The sequence below is a fragment of the Pituophis catenifer genome, unplaced genomic scaffold (assembly GCF_029215685.1).
Source record: "Pituophis catenifer annectens isolate HBS135680 unplaced genomic scaffold, rPitCat1.0.hap2 SCAF_1, whole genome shotgun sequence".
Classification (NCBI taxonomy): Eukaryota; Metazoa; Chordata; class Lepidosauria; order Squamata; family Colubridae; genus Pituophis; species Pituophis catenifer.
The window spans coordinates 82,799,583-82,813,897 of record NW_027256881.1 but is presented as its reverse complement, the minus strand read 5'-3'; the positions used below and the strand labels follow the sequence as shown (position 1 = coordinate 82,813,897).

General features: G+C 37.5%; 1 protein-coding gene across 1 annotated transcript in view; it reads left to right on the top strand.

The window, feature by feature from the left end:
- The window catches only part of UST (uronyl 2-sulfotransferase), a 106,071-nt gene that overhangs the window by 18,315 nt on the left and 73,441 nt on the right, over nt 1-14,315 (top strand). The gene's annotated exons all lie outside the window — the stretch shown is intronic.

Sequence of the window (14,315 nt, the reverse complement as noted above, 5' to 3'; positions counted from 1 at the left end):
CTCACCTGGCATCCTGCATAGCTCAAGGCATTTGGACCCAGACCGACCTGGACCACAACATCAACTGGCTAGAACTCCGGGCCGTCCACCTAGCCCTTCGAGTCTTTCGGGACAGAGTTCAGGATCAACATGTACTCATTCGAACAGACAACATAGCCGCCAAGGCTCACATAAACCGCCTAGGGGGGACCTGCTCTCGCTCCCTCATGGAGGAAGCGGAGAGGTTGGGAGCCTGGGCGGAGGCGCATCTGAGGTCTCTTCGGGCCTCCCACATATCGGGGGTGGCAAACACCCAAGCGGACTGGCTCAGCCGAGCGGCGGTGGACCAGGGGGAGTGGTCCTTGGATCCCAACCTGTTCCAAGCGATTGTGGCTCAGTTGGGCTCTCCGATCATAGACTTGTTTGCCACCCAGGCCAATCGACAGACGGTGAGGTTTTTCTCTCGCTACCCAGAACCGGGCGCAGAGGCAGTGGACGCTCTGTACAGCGTCTGGCCTCCCGGTCTCCTCTACGCTTTCCCGCCACTGCCTCTGATTCCCAGAGTCATCAGGAGGATGCTAAGTCTTCGGGCAGAACTCATCTTAATCGCCCCGTATTGGCCACGCCGGCCCTGGTTTGCGGACCTGCAGGTTCTGTCGACCCAGCCTCCATGGCGTCTTCCTCCGAACAAGGTGATCCTCCGTCAAGGATCTCTCGTCCATCTGGATCCGGCCTGGCTTCAGCGGCAACTGCTGAGGGCAACCAAGCTCCCTGACTGGGTTGTCACCACCATCCAAGCAGCGCGCCGACCATCGACCACGCGCATCTACAACTCCACCTGGAGAGCCTTTGCTTCCTGTTGTTCCAGTCGGTCCATTGTGGTGTCCTCTGCCTCGACGGAGCAGGTACTAGTATTTCTCCAGGACGGTTTGGGATCAGGTTTGGTCCCAAACACCTTACGTAGGCAAGTCTCAGCCCTTTCTACCATTTTGTGTTGTGGGTCTCGGGCTTCCCTCTCAGGTCATCCTCTCATCCGGCTCTTTCTTCTGGGGGCCTCCAACCTTCGCCCTGGCCCTATTCACAGGTACCCGTCCTGGGATCTGCCCCGCGTCCTGGATGCCTTGACCCGGGCCCCCTTTGAACCTCTCAGGGAAGTGGGACTCCGGTTCCTGTCATACAAAGTGGCATTTCTGCTGGCCATAACCTCGGCCAGACGTGTTTTGGAACTGGCAGCCCTGTCCACCAGGGCCGACCTTTGCATTTTCCACCCCGACTGGGTAGTTCTCCGGTTGGACCCAACATTTCTGCCAAAATTGAATACTCCCTTCCATCGAACTCAGGAACTCGTTCTTCCCAATTTTTGCCCAAACCCATCCCACCCCTTAGAACGGGCATACACTCGATGTGCGGAGATCCCTCCGGATCTACCTCCATCGGACTACAGGCTTTTGGCGTACAGAATCCCTGTTGGTTTCATTCCAACTGTCCACAATGGGCCAGAAGGTGTCCTCGGTTACGGTTGGGCGCTGGATTCGGGCTATCATAGCCACAGCCTATGAATCTCAGGCCTTACCTGTCCCTCCGCGGATCACGGCCCATTCCACCCGCAGTGCGGCCACTTCAGCCGCTTGGGCTACCCAGGCGTCACTGGAAGACATCTGCCGGGCGGCTGCCTGGGCATCTCCTACCCCATTTAGACGCCATTACAGGTTGGATCAGTTCGCATCGGCTGATGCCGCATTTGGGCGCAGGGTTTTACAACAGGTCCACCGGGGGTCCACTCCTTCAGCCCGGGCGGGTCCCTCCCTATAAGTATTGGCTTTGGTATGTCCCATACCTGACCGCCGGACCCACGATCAATGAGAATGGGCTTTGACTTACCTGAAAGCCCTTTCTGATTGTGGTGGGTCCGGCGGTCAGCCCCACCCTGCAGTTGCCCGGGCCTCGTTGTGTGGTCCTGGGGTTCTCTCTTTCCTCTCTTTCAGCTCACCATGTGGTCTACTACAAATCGTCTCTTCAGAAAGCTGGAAGGCAACAGGAGAAGGCGGAGCTTTTCAACTAGGCAGACCAATCCTACATCATCGGATGGGCATTAACCCATACCTGACCACCGGACCCACCACAATCAGAAAGGGCTTTCAGGTAAGTCAAAGCCCATTCTATGACTGCCTTAGTTCACCTGCCATCAGTTCTTGCTATGTTACCAACCCATTTCCATTTCAATTCTTTTACTGTCTTGATGATATTGTATACTTTCATTTGTTTTCTAATCCATGTGCAGGTCTTTCTGTCTTGCCTTATAATACCAAGAATGTATCTTTCCATGGCTCTTTGCGCCATTCCTAGTTTTTATATCGATGGTGAAGTTAGTGTCCATGTTTCACCGGCATATGTTAGAACAGGAAGAACGAAAACTTTTCAGTGATGACAGACTAGTAGATTTTGCTGAATGTCAATAAAGTAGAAGTTGAAAAATACTTTTAAACGTAAAGTGTTACAGAGAAAACAGAATTTAAGTATTTTTTTAAAAATTCTAAATATATATATATAATTCTAAATATATATTAGCATTTAGAAATCTGCATTAAGAAACATCTTCAAAAATTGTAGCACTACCTTTTTTTACAAGTATTTTATTTTTTTATTAGTCATATTTCTATGTCGCCTACTCTCCGAGGACTCTGGGCGGCTTACACCAAAAACAGTACACTAAATAGCATATTGCCCCCAACAATCTGGGTTCTCATTTTACCCACCTCAGAAGGATGGAAGGCTGAGTCAACCTTGAGCCGGTGAGATTTGATCCGCTGATCTGCTGAACTAGTAGTCAGCTGAAGTATCTGCAGTACTGCACTCTAAGCACTGCGCCACCTCGGCTCGTCAAGTAGTCCTTGATTTACATCAATTGGCACTAAAATTTTTGTTGCTAAACAAGGCAGTTGTTAATTGAGTAACACCCAATTTTATGACCTTTTTGCCATGGTTTTTAAGAGAATCACTGCAGTTGAATCATAGGGTCATTAAATCAATCTAGCTTTCTCCATTGACTCTGGGAAGGTCACAAATTTTGATCACATGACTATGGAAATTCTGTGATGATCAAAAGTGCAAGGATCAGTCAAAAGGCACTTTTTTCAGAACACTTGTTCCTTTTCATGGTTATTAAAGGAATGGTCGACAAATACCTATAATTGGGATTCACTGGGCTTACTCTACCAAAGCAGAGATTGTGTTTCTTTTCAAGATATTTCACCGTGCATTTCTAGGTGCAGAGATGGAGAAGTAGAGATCACTTTGCAATATCTATGTAGAATTAGAATTGTGTGTTATTGAAGGCTACCTGGAAAATATCAGTGATTAGTGTTTGGGAATGGTACCCATTCTATTTTGATTGATTTGCCTTGTCAGCCTGTTGTATATGGCTGGAATCAGGTGTTGGCCTGGGTGGCAGACTGTATTTAGTTCCACTGATCTGTTGATGGCTTCTTTCTTTGAGTGCCGTGTTTCCAGGAATTATCTGGCTCTTCTGATGTTTGTGTGGTCATTTGTTCTAGTCAAGTATGTGGTTCATTCTGAGGGCATGGGTGGCTCTCAGTAATTCTGGTCTTACTTCTTTCTTGCAGTTATATGTTTTTTTTCACTCTTTTATTGAATTGGCTATACATTTATTGGGTAGAAAAAAACCTCACTGCATTTCTTAACAATGTTGGCTTAAGGAGACCTATTTGGGAAAGAAGCTCTGAAAAAACTTGACAAGGCTGGTTCCATTCTCATTTTCTTTTTAGACTCTAATTAAACATTTGAGATTAATTTAAAAAATGGATTAGGGAGCTAATCTCCAATTCAGTTGTAGCACGCTTACAATGGCTAACAATGAATTCAGTGCAAAATATGTAAGGTTACTAATACTAATAAAAAGTCTGAGGTTTTTTATTTTTATTTTTTTTACATTATTTTCTTACATTTACCGAAATACAATATTAATGTAACTATGAACTTCCCAAAATCTTTCCTTTGAAGAAGTATGTAAATTTTAATCTATATGCTATTAAAACTCATGTATCTGTTTGATTGTAACCTTCAACTGGGCGAAACGGTGCACCACAAGGCAACAATTGCTGAATCAGCATACCTCAAATGGACTGATTTACAGAATGTGTCCAAAATCTGGGACCCAGGACTCCCATGGGATTTAAATTTGACAAGAGTTCTGGCTATTTCATGCTGCCACGCTACTGCACCTACACAGACATGTGATTTCATTTCTAGCACTTGCTGCCAGATTCCTACATAGAAAGTCAATGGAGAAGCTAGCAGGAAGTTTCTTTGTGTATCCATGAAAACTTCTTTAATGTTGATTTATCTGAGGATTGCACTTCCTTTCTAAACATACCGATTAAAGAAGACTTTCAGTTTCTTTTGATGGCGTGTTGCTACTTTAGTTTTTGGCAAAGAGATAATTCTGTCTTGATTAATTAAATGACCAAGAAATATTTTGCATAACTCTTTAAAAAAACACAGCTGTGGGTGGCAAGGAAATGTGGTTGTCCAGCATAGATTTCAACAGTGGGTGGTTAAGGGGAGGTAGGATTTTAAGCATGTAGCTTGTGGGGGCAAAAACTGTATTTTGGACATGTGTCAGATTTTAAGTAAAATTTGTTACAATTGCATATGTCTGAGCAGTAGTTCTAGAAATGTGGAATATACTAATTTTTTTAGCAAAGTATTATTTTGTAAGCATATGTAATGTTTTTAGTGAATAGTTTTATTTAATTTTTATTTTATAGGATTTTGTCTAGATGACAGATAATTTCTGTGTACATTTGTAAACGTATGTGTGTATTTTTGAAAACGTCACATCTGCATATTTTATGATAGACAAAACTACAGCGCTGTTAACATTTTAGATGACAGTTTGTGTACACACATAAGTCTTATTTGTTGATACTACAATGAAGCAAAAAATTCTAACACAAAATGTCTTACCGATAGTTCTGAACTCCCAACCATTTGTATAATGATAGTTCGAAGTTATGAAGGCCTCAGAAAAAATGACTTATGCCCTAATCCTCAAAGTTATGACCATTGTGCAATTTGATCACTTGGCAACTAGCTTATATTTACACCGGTTGCAGTGTTTGCGGTCACAAGGTTGCAACTTGCAACTTTCAAAATCACCTTCCAGCAAACAAAATCAATTGGGGAAGCTGGATTTGCTTAACAACCACTTGGTTCATTTAAGGACTGCTTGACTCACTTAATTGTGGTGATTCACATAGTAACCATGCTAAAAATGGTCAAAAATTAGGTTCAATTACGTTATGACTCGCTTAAGAACCCTTAGTAATCGAAATTCAAAATTCTGATCTCAGTTATGATCATAATTCAAGAATAACATGCACTGGAATATGTCTGGAAACAAATTGTGCCCATACGTGTATTTATGTATCTGCCCAAATTTTTTAAAAAAAGATTTTACTTTGATTTTCTATTTTTTTTCTTACATTGATTAAAACTAGCAAAATGTGATTCCATCTAATGACTTTGAAATTGACTTCTATGACAGTACATAAGCTCTTGTATTTTCATATTTAAGGACCCAAAGCATTCTTAAATTTTCCTAAAAGTAAAAACTTCATAATGCTTCAAAAAGTAAAAATTTAGAGTTGGTTATATTTATTTTGTACTCTAAATTATAATTATAAAGTAAAAGCCCATCTGTTTTAATAATAACAGCATATTTGGGCACTCAAAAAAGAGAAAATACTTGGAGAACTTGGAGATAAGCCTTAGCTATTTTCCTTTTAACAGCAAATTTAGCAGCTATCTGTTTTTATAGAACCATCAGATGCTGCAGTAGGTATAAGATACCTTCTGACTTCCTGAGCATTAACTTTCCTTCAAAGAGCCTTGGTGGCGCAGCAGACTAAAGCACTGTTAAGTAACACCAGCTGCCTGCAATTTCTGCAAGTTCAAATCACACCAGGCTCAAGGTTGACTTAGCCTTCCATCCTTTCAAAGGTAGGTAAAATGAGGACCCATTTTGGGGGCAATGAGCTGACTTTGTATAAATATACAAAAGTATGAAGGCTATTGCTTAACGCATTGTAAGCCGCCCTGAGTCTCCGGAAAAGGGCGGCATATAAATCGAACCAATAAATAAATAAATAATAAATAAATAAATAAATAAATAAATAAATAAATAAATAAATAAATAAATAAATAATATTCTGCTGCAGGTAATAGCTCTGAGCTGACCTTCATTTATCTCAAAAACTAATACCCTATTTCTCTGAAAATAAGACATCCCCTGATAATAAGCCCAATTGGGCTTTTGAGCGCATGCGCTAAAATAAGCCCCCCTGAAAATAAGCCTCCCCAAAAATATTTAAACGCAGAGCTGGAAATCAGGTAAGATGGCAAGAGGAACCCCATCTTGCTCCAGATGCCCCAAAATAATAAGACCTCCCCGAAAATAAGGCCAAGCACTTATTTCGGGGTTCACAGAAATATAAGACAGGGTCTTATTTTCAGGGAAACACAGTAATTGATGTCAGTTGGGCAGTTGGATGTAGAGAACCTTGGTGCCATCTTAAAAATAAGTTAGCATCTCTGTATTTGACTCATGGAATGTAGAGAAGCATTACAGAAATTTTCTTCTATAATTTAAAATAAATTCAGAAAAGCTTCATTGTAGGTTAGGACACTTTCAGTAATACTCAAAAAAAATTAAGGGAAAGGCAGACTTTCCTTCCTTCCTTCCTTCCTTCCTTCCTTCCTTCCTTCCTTCCTTCCTTCCTTCCCCTCTGTCTCTACTGTTTCATATAGACATCCCAGTTGTCAGAAAAATGAAGTATGTGTGTGTTAAACAATCCTGTCTTTAGCAAGAAATATATTATTGTGATGTAGAATAATTTTTAAAGTTTTGTTTTTCATCCTTCTGGCACTTTCATGGATTTTCAATTTGTTTCTTTTAACTGCAAAGCTACAAGTACTACAGCATCATTTCATCAGATATCTTCTGTATTTCTTTTGTATCAGACTCCTATGGATATTGGATTTTTTTGCTATTAGAAATCGGTGCAAATCTTGAAGGATGGTCACTGAAAGTAAATTAATATGGCCATCTTCCAGCCCTTGGGAGAGAATGTGGCATGTTTTGATTACTTTTCAAACAGCATGCAAAATTTTAAATAAAAATTGCCTTGCTGTCCATGAAATATCTTAAGAACCTCCTTCACCTATAACTTGAAGGTAGCATGAAAAAAATTACTCAGCAAGCAGAAGTTGGGAACAAAGTTAAAAAGATGGATATGATCTTAGGAGTAGTATGAGCAGGAAACATCTTTTTGTTTGTTTTTAATTGCTTGGAGTATTTTTATGTGAATAAAACATAATGGCATTAAGAAAAGAGGAGATTTTGGATCTTATACAGATTTTAGATGCTAAATTTATTTCTGCTCTTTCTATACTGAATATTTTGCAATGTGCCATTAATTAGTAAATTACAGCTGGTTTCCTCCATTTAATTCTCCTTCCTGGTTGGGAACGGCAGGCAGCGCTGGGTAGACTCCGTCAATAGACCAATCAGGACTGGGTCTGCAATGAAGCTAAGTCCCGCCCTTTCCTCCTGCTCTCCAGTTTATCGACTCTTGTCGACTTGGACAGTCATGTCTCCTGTGTTGGCTTCACATCTCTTTGCTTGCAAAAAAAATTTTTTTTTTTAAAGGAGCAGTTTTTATTACTTGAGTGTTCTAGATACTTGTGTAATAGGATTCTGGAAGTCTTTTCATAAAACTGATTCCTGATTTAAGTTGTCTATAACGTGGGTTTGTAGAGTTTTATGTGGTTTAAGATGAGTCTTTTGGAACTTTGGGGCAAGTTTAGTATTTCTGGACTCGGAAACTGTTCAGGATAAATTCACCTTCATTTCTCCAGTTCTTCTTCTCAGTAATTCTTTGGAAGAGACATCTTTTATTTTTCATCTTTCATCTTTTTAAAAGAGTCCTTTTATAAGAATCCAGCAAACATGTCACTAGTAAATCCAGTGACTCGGGCTGAACAAAAAATCATCGTAATTTTATTCTGAATAGGAATACAATTGTTAACAAAAATTGTATTAGTACCTGAGACTCTTATAATTTTTAATCAATGTGTAATAAAAACAAGTGATAGAAAATTAGGTCTCCCTTCCTATTTTTCTCATTTCTTTCTCATTTTAACAATCCTTCTTTTCAAGAAGGCATTCATTGACCTAGCCCCAGATTCTACATTTGGGGATGATTACCCAGAAGAATTAGCCTGGAAGATTTGGTCTCAGCTGTTTGACTCTTGGAAAATACGATGGAGAGAATAACTTCAAGCATCAAAGAACATTTCCTCCTTCTTCGCTATTTCTGTGGCTTTGTTCTAGTTTTCAAGTTACATTTCAGTAGCATTTTCACACTGAGTTTGAGGCAATTTGTATGGGTGACTATTTGAGCCTTGCTAATATCATTAATAAAAATTTCAAACTTGTGAGTATCACTATGCAAAGCCATGATATAATCAATGAATATTCTGGCAAGTTAAATTAAGAAACATTTTATTGCTCGGCAGTCACTATCAAAAAAGGGTTGAAAATAGCCATCTAATACTTGAACAGCTTTAAGGATTCTTATACCTTTCAGTGATGAAGGAAGAAGATAAGAGTCTTGATTCTCAAGATGCAAACATCATTGTAAAATAGCTTAGATGTTTTATGAGGTAATAAATTTGCAGAAATGAAGCTTTCTTTGTTTCTAAGGATTTGAATCATGCTGCAGTTAGTAGTTAGGTTAATGAAAGGAGGAGGAGAAAAACAACCAGAAGTGACCATGAACTCTTAAATTATGGTTTATTTAAAAAATAAAATGCTAGTTGAAATTACAATAATCTGAATGCTCAAACCTTCTAACAATTAAAAGCCTGGTGAAAATGGTGTCTTTTTACAGATTTCTTGAATCCTAAGAAAATTGGAGTTTGAAGCAATTTTGGAAAGTGTACTGGTAGTTCTCGGCTTATAACCATTCGTTTAGTGACTGAAAAAATAACATAACCGTTTTTCACACTTAAAACCATTGCAGCATCTCCCCAGTCTTGTGATCAAAATTTGGATGGCAACTGGCATATATTTATGGTTGCAGTGTCTTAGGGTGATAACCTTCTTACAAGCAAAGTCAATGGGGAAGCCAGGTTCACTTAACAGTCATGTTACTAACTTGACAAATGCAGTGATTCATTTAACAACTGTGCAAAAAAGGTCATAAAATGGAGCAAAACATATTAACATATGCAGTGGAAATTTTGGGCTCAATTGTGGCTGTCAGTCAAGAACTACCAGTAATATAATGTACAAGACAGTAGGAAGTAAAAATGGTGTTGCTAAAGATAAAAATAAAAGATTGGCAAAATAGAGAAACTATTATTATCAATTATATCATTATATATTTACATTTTATATATTTGTTGGCAGTTGAAAGAATGCATAGTAATAAACACTGTGAGTACAATAAATGAACAGTATCTCTTTAGGGAATGTTTAAGCATATTCTTTACTCAGTGGTTTAAGCCCAAACCTTAAATATTAAGTAATTGTTACATTGTATTAAATAGATTCACTGTAATTCATGGAATAATTCAGTGCACTGGGAAAATCTGTGAAACCCATTGTTGCATAGTTGCATAGTCTTGGGACTTCAAGAGAACATCATAGGGATCTCTCTGTATTTTATTCCCATAGGAAGAGCTTTATGTGTTTAGGAAAGGGCCAATAAAAATGCTCCACGATGAAATTGAGATGTGAACCTTTGTAAATCAAACACCTCACTACACTATACTGGCGCCCAGAGATGAAAACTAATACCAGGGAAGAAGTCTAATGGCCACTTGCATGTTTTCCTGTCTGCATTTTATTTCCTCATAGATAAAATATAGAAATACGAGAATGCAACAAAATGTAACAACCAGGACTAAGCCACCAGCGGAATGAAGAACTTGAGATGACAAGTTTGATATATTCAGAATTAAAGAGTGGATTGAAACATTTCCTCTGTTTGTAACAGATGCTATAATATGTTTCCTCCTTTTGATTCCCTCAGTTTTTAATTTTAATTTTTAAACCTTTTTGTGGATATTCAAGTTTTTTCTACAAAGTGAGACATACAAATAACTTCTATAATGCCTGCATTTTTGGTGCACCATGATGGTGAAAACCTGAGCTTGAGTTCCTATGGTAGAGCTGTTTAAACCAGGGGTCCTCAACATTTCAATTTACTAATCCCTTCGTAAAGTTTTGGATTGTTCATTGACCCCCAAATTTTTATTATATGAAAATAATTTAATAAACACTACTAAGATAATAATACTATGAATAATATAATATCAGCAATAATGAATAGTCCCATTAATCTTTGGGGGTGTTGATATGCATCACTTTGGAGAAACCTGGTCTAAACAGAGTTTTCTTGGATATTGGAAAATCATTTGTCTTCAAAAGACAGCCAGTTGCATAGTTTATGTATATAGTGAAACAGTGCTAGAAGTTTCCTGATGTAGACTGCAGTAATGAATACTTCTGTGGTTTGACAAACTAAACAAAAACAGGAAAAGCAGAAAGAAATTGCCTGCTAAGTAATTATTGTTTGCTTCTGAACTGTCCAGGCTGGTCTGAGCATTTCCAAATTCCCAAAATAACATTGGGAACCACATTTCACTGGATTTGAATGTCACTAGACCTGTTCAATCTCTTTGTGAAAATTCGTTCTCCAAATCTCTATCCAAAATATAAAAGAAAGCAGGTGTGAATGGTTTTGTTCTGTGTTTTCAAGTGAGAGACCTTGAGATAGATAGATAGATAGATAGATAGATAGATAGATAGACAGACACAAACAAACAAACAAACAAACAAACAAACCATGTTGTAACTAATTTTTTATCAATATGTATATATTGTATATACTGTCTTCAATTTAGGCATATGTCTGTTATTTTATAGTAACATAATAAAAGTAACTGCCTTTTACTTATATTATCAAACAACTGTAATTGGCAAATTTGTGAGATGGTAAATCTTGCATAAATTGAAGTGTTATCTGCTTCCCAGTTTTATGGTGTAAATGCAGACAATTTAGTTGACTCTGAGTGTAACTAAATTTTCAAAGACTCACTTCCTTCATGACAGAAATCAACACATTTTGCTACCTCAACCCAAGAATGGATTTTGGAAGGAGAGGTCTTGTTTATCAGAATCACTGCAGTTTCTGACTATTAGTGCTGAACTACTACTCCTTATACAGGCAACTGTCCATGCATAGCATATTCAGAATTCCCATGTGTGTAATAAGTACATTTTGCAGAAGTTGATGTCTTGATAGTAAGGATTGATTCCCCCCACCCTTGCTGGTTCTTTCTTTTGAATTACAGATGAATCCTAAATGTAGCAAGGAAAAACATTCCATGCTCCTGCAGATGTCCACGAGACTGTAGCTAACAATTTATTTTATGCTGTGCAGGCATGTACAGAAGTCACTGCCAAGACATCTTTTGGGTCTTTAGAGACTGAGTTATTGTAAGTGCTAATGAGTTATCAATTTAGTTTCTCTGCAGAAACGTGTTTTCTGTAGAAATTCAGTCACATGCTAGAGTTCTAAGCAAATACACTTCAAATTTCTTAAACAAGATTCGGCAGTTTGAACTGTTTGGAGAAATGTGCAAGAAACAAGGAACTGCAGTAGTTTTCTGCACAAATGGTTAGCATGTTTTTGTATTACTAGCGCTTTTTCAACCTAGCAGAAAGACATACTAATGAATTGTATTTGATTAGTTCTTTCATGAAAGCCAATTTTTTGTGGTGGTTAAAGTGCCGAGTTAGAAACTGGGAGTCTGTGAGTTCTAGTCCTCCCTTAGGCATGAAAGTAGGCATTACTTTGAGCTACTCACTCTCTCAGCCCGGAGGATTCTTGTTGTGAGAAAATAGGATATTTACAGTAGGTATGAATGTCATCCTGAACTAGACAAAAATAAAAGTAGGATGTTGTTGCTTAAATATTTCTAAATATGGGTTTAGAAACATTTCATCTTTATAAATTTGTTTCCCATGATTGGAGATTTAGGTGCTAAAAGACAAAGAATTGATTATAACAGTTACAACAATTGTCATGGATATTTCTGAGAGTTAAAAGTTCATATATTTGAGAGAGTACAGATTGGGTGCACTAAGCCAAAAGCAAACAAATCATGCCTCATATTAAGATTTAATATAAACTCAGTTTATGGCAATTCTCCAGGAATCAGGTTTAGTAAATTCATTCTTTAAAATACACCAGTCTTTTCTCAGGCCACAATCCAGACTGGATTTTTGTCTCTACTCAGTAGGTATTATAGGCATTTTTGCATGTCTTTGAATTTGATTCAGTGCAGAACACATGACTGAGCTCAACTGTGTGATGTTAATATGTGATAACACAACACAATTTTGTAAAGTTTACTTTTACAATATTATGTATTATGTAAAAATTTAGTTACTAAGCATGTAAATTATGTAAGATAATGTATTATTCAACACCTGCTTATTACAATGTAAAGTTGCAATTCCTGAAAAGTGAACAAACGTGTCAATTGATATCCTCTTATTGTTGCACTCTTGAAGGTGTATCTGTAGTATAAAAAATATGCTTTTATTGGTCTTTAAGACGCGGTGTTTTATAAAGAAAGGAGCTGCAGAACTATCCCATGGCAGCAACTAATGATGTATACTTATTATGTTTAAAAGAATAGGAGATAGATATGTAGTTAAAAATCTGTAGCAAAAGACTTCAGTATTTGGAAACTCTCAAATAAGTGAACTGAATTGTACAGTACGTGTTAATTTAGTTGCCTGCCAAGGTTTTGAAAGGATCGACTAAAACACAGTGGCCTCTGCACCCTTCATGTATTGTGATCCCTTTGTCAGCAGGTTAATTTCTTTTTGGCTTGCAGCACATATCACATACTTGGAATTGAACTGGAACCAAACCATTTCCTTTGTGATTCTGAGCACATCCCATGCTTTTCACAGCTATGTAAAAACAACTGAAATCGTCTTTCTAGAGATGATTATTCCTATCACTTTTCAAGACTTCTTCCTCTCCTTTCTTCTCTCTTCTCCTATTTGGCATTGCACAAATATTTTTTCATAAGGTAGCATTGATGCCTCCAGAACTGACTCCTGTATAGCTGGGGTGAAGGGATTGTTGCAGCAAAATCTGTATTTTAGATTTGTTTCATTTATAAAAGATAATGCCATAAAGTTGTAATTTTGTGGATACATTTCTAAGGGAGAGCATATTTTGGATTACATACCAAGTAAGAAAAAAGAGCTTGCTACATCCACTTTAAAATTTGGCTTCTCCAACTGAAAAATATTTTTATATTTGAAGTACTTGAACAGAATGCCTGCTCTTCTCATCAGACTATATTAGTTCATGGGAGGACACACCCATAATGAATAAATCAGTGCTTTTAAAGAGAAATCCAAATGAATATATCTCCATTTTACTCTTCATTTTTTGTTGTTTCCCAATAAATCGTCCAACAAACTCACATAGCATTTAAATGGTGCTTCTACATTGAATGAAATTCATTTAATAATATTGTTGAAATCAAGTAGACAAGTGGCAATGTAAAGAAAAGCAAATAGAACTTTTGGTATCAGATCTGTAACAATAGTTTTCAAATGGATGGAAGTAACATTTGGTGCTTAATAGCACATTAAAATCTCACAGAATTGAGAGATTTTATAGCAAAATATATTGAAATTAAAATTTATTTCAGTATTTGGAAATTATTAAAGAGATCATTTCAGTAGTATTGAAAATGAAGCAGTAAAAATGAAGAAATGAAGATCAGATACAGCTGCAATTTAGAGCAAGAGAAGCTTTCCCTTTAGTGAGATTAAGGATTAATTCTTTTGTTTCAAATTTATGTTGAATAATAGTTTTTTTCCTAATAATAAAGTAAATAAATGGTCTGAAATATGTTTCCAAAGTACTCCAATTTTATTAGTCATATTAGTTGGCAAAGTGGGATAGTTTCCTAGTGATAATATCTTATGAACAGTACAGGGTGAGTTAACTATTAGGTGAAAATGTGGACTATCCCAAATAAAGTATTATTTCTTGAGCAGATCCCAAATAAACAATGTCTCATAAACAATATGTTATACTATATATTATTTAGGAAAGGTCCTAAATCTTATGTAAAATGTTGGTTTATTAATTTGCTAAAATCTCATCACTGGTTATTTAAGTTACTAAGCAATCATATTGTTAATTAACTGA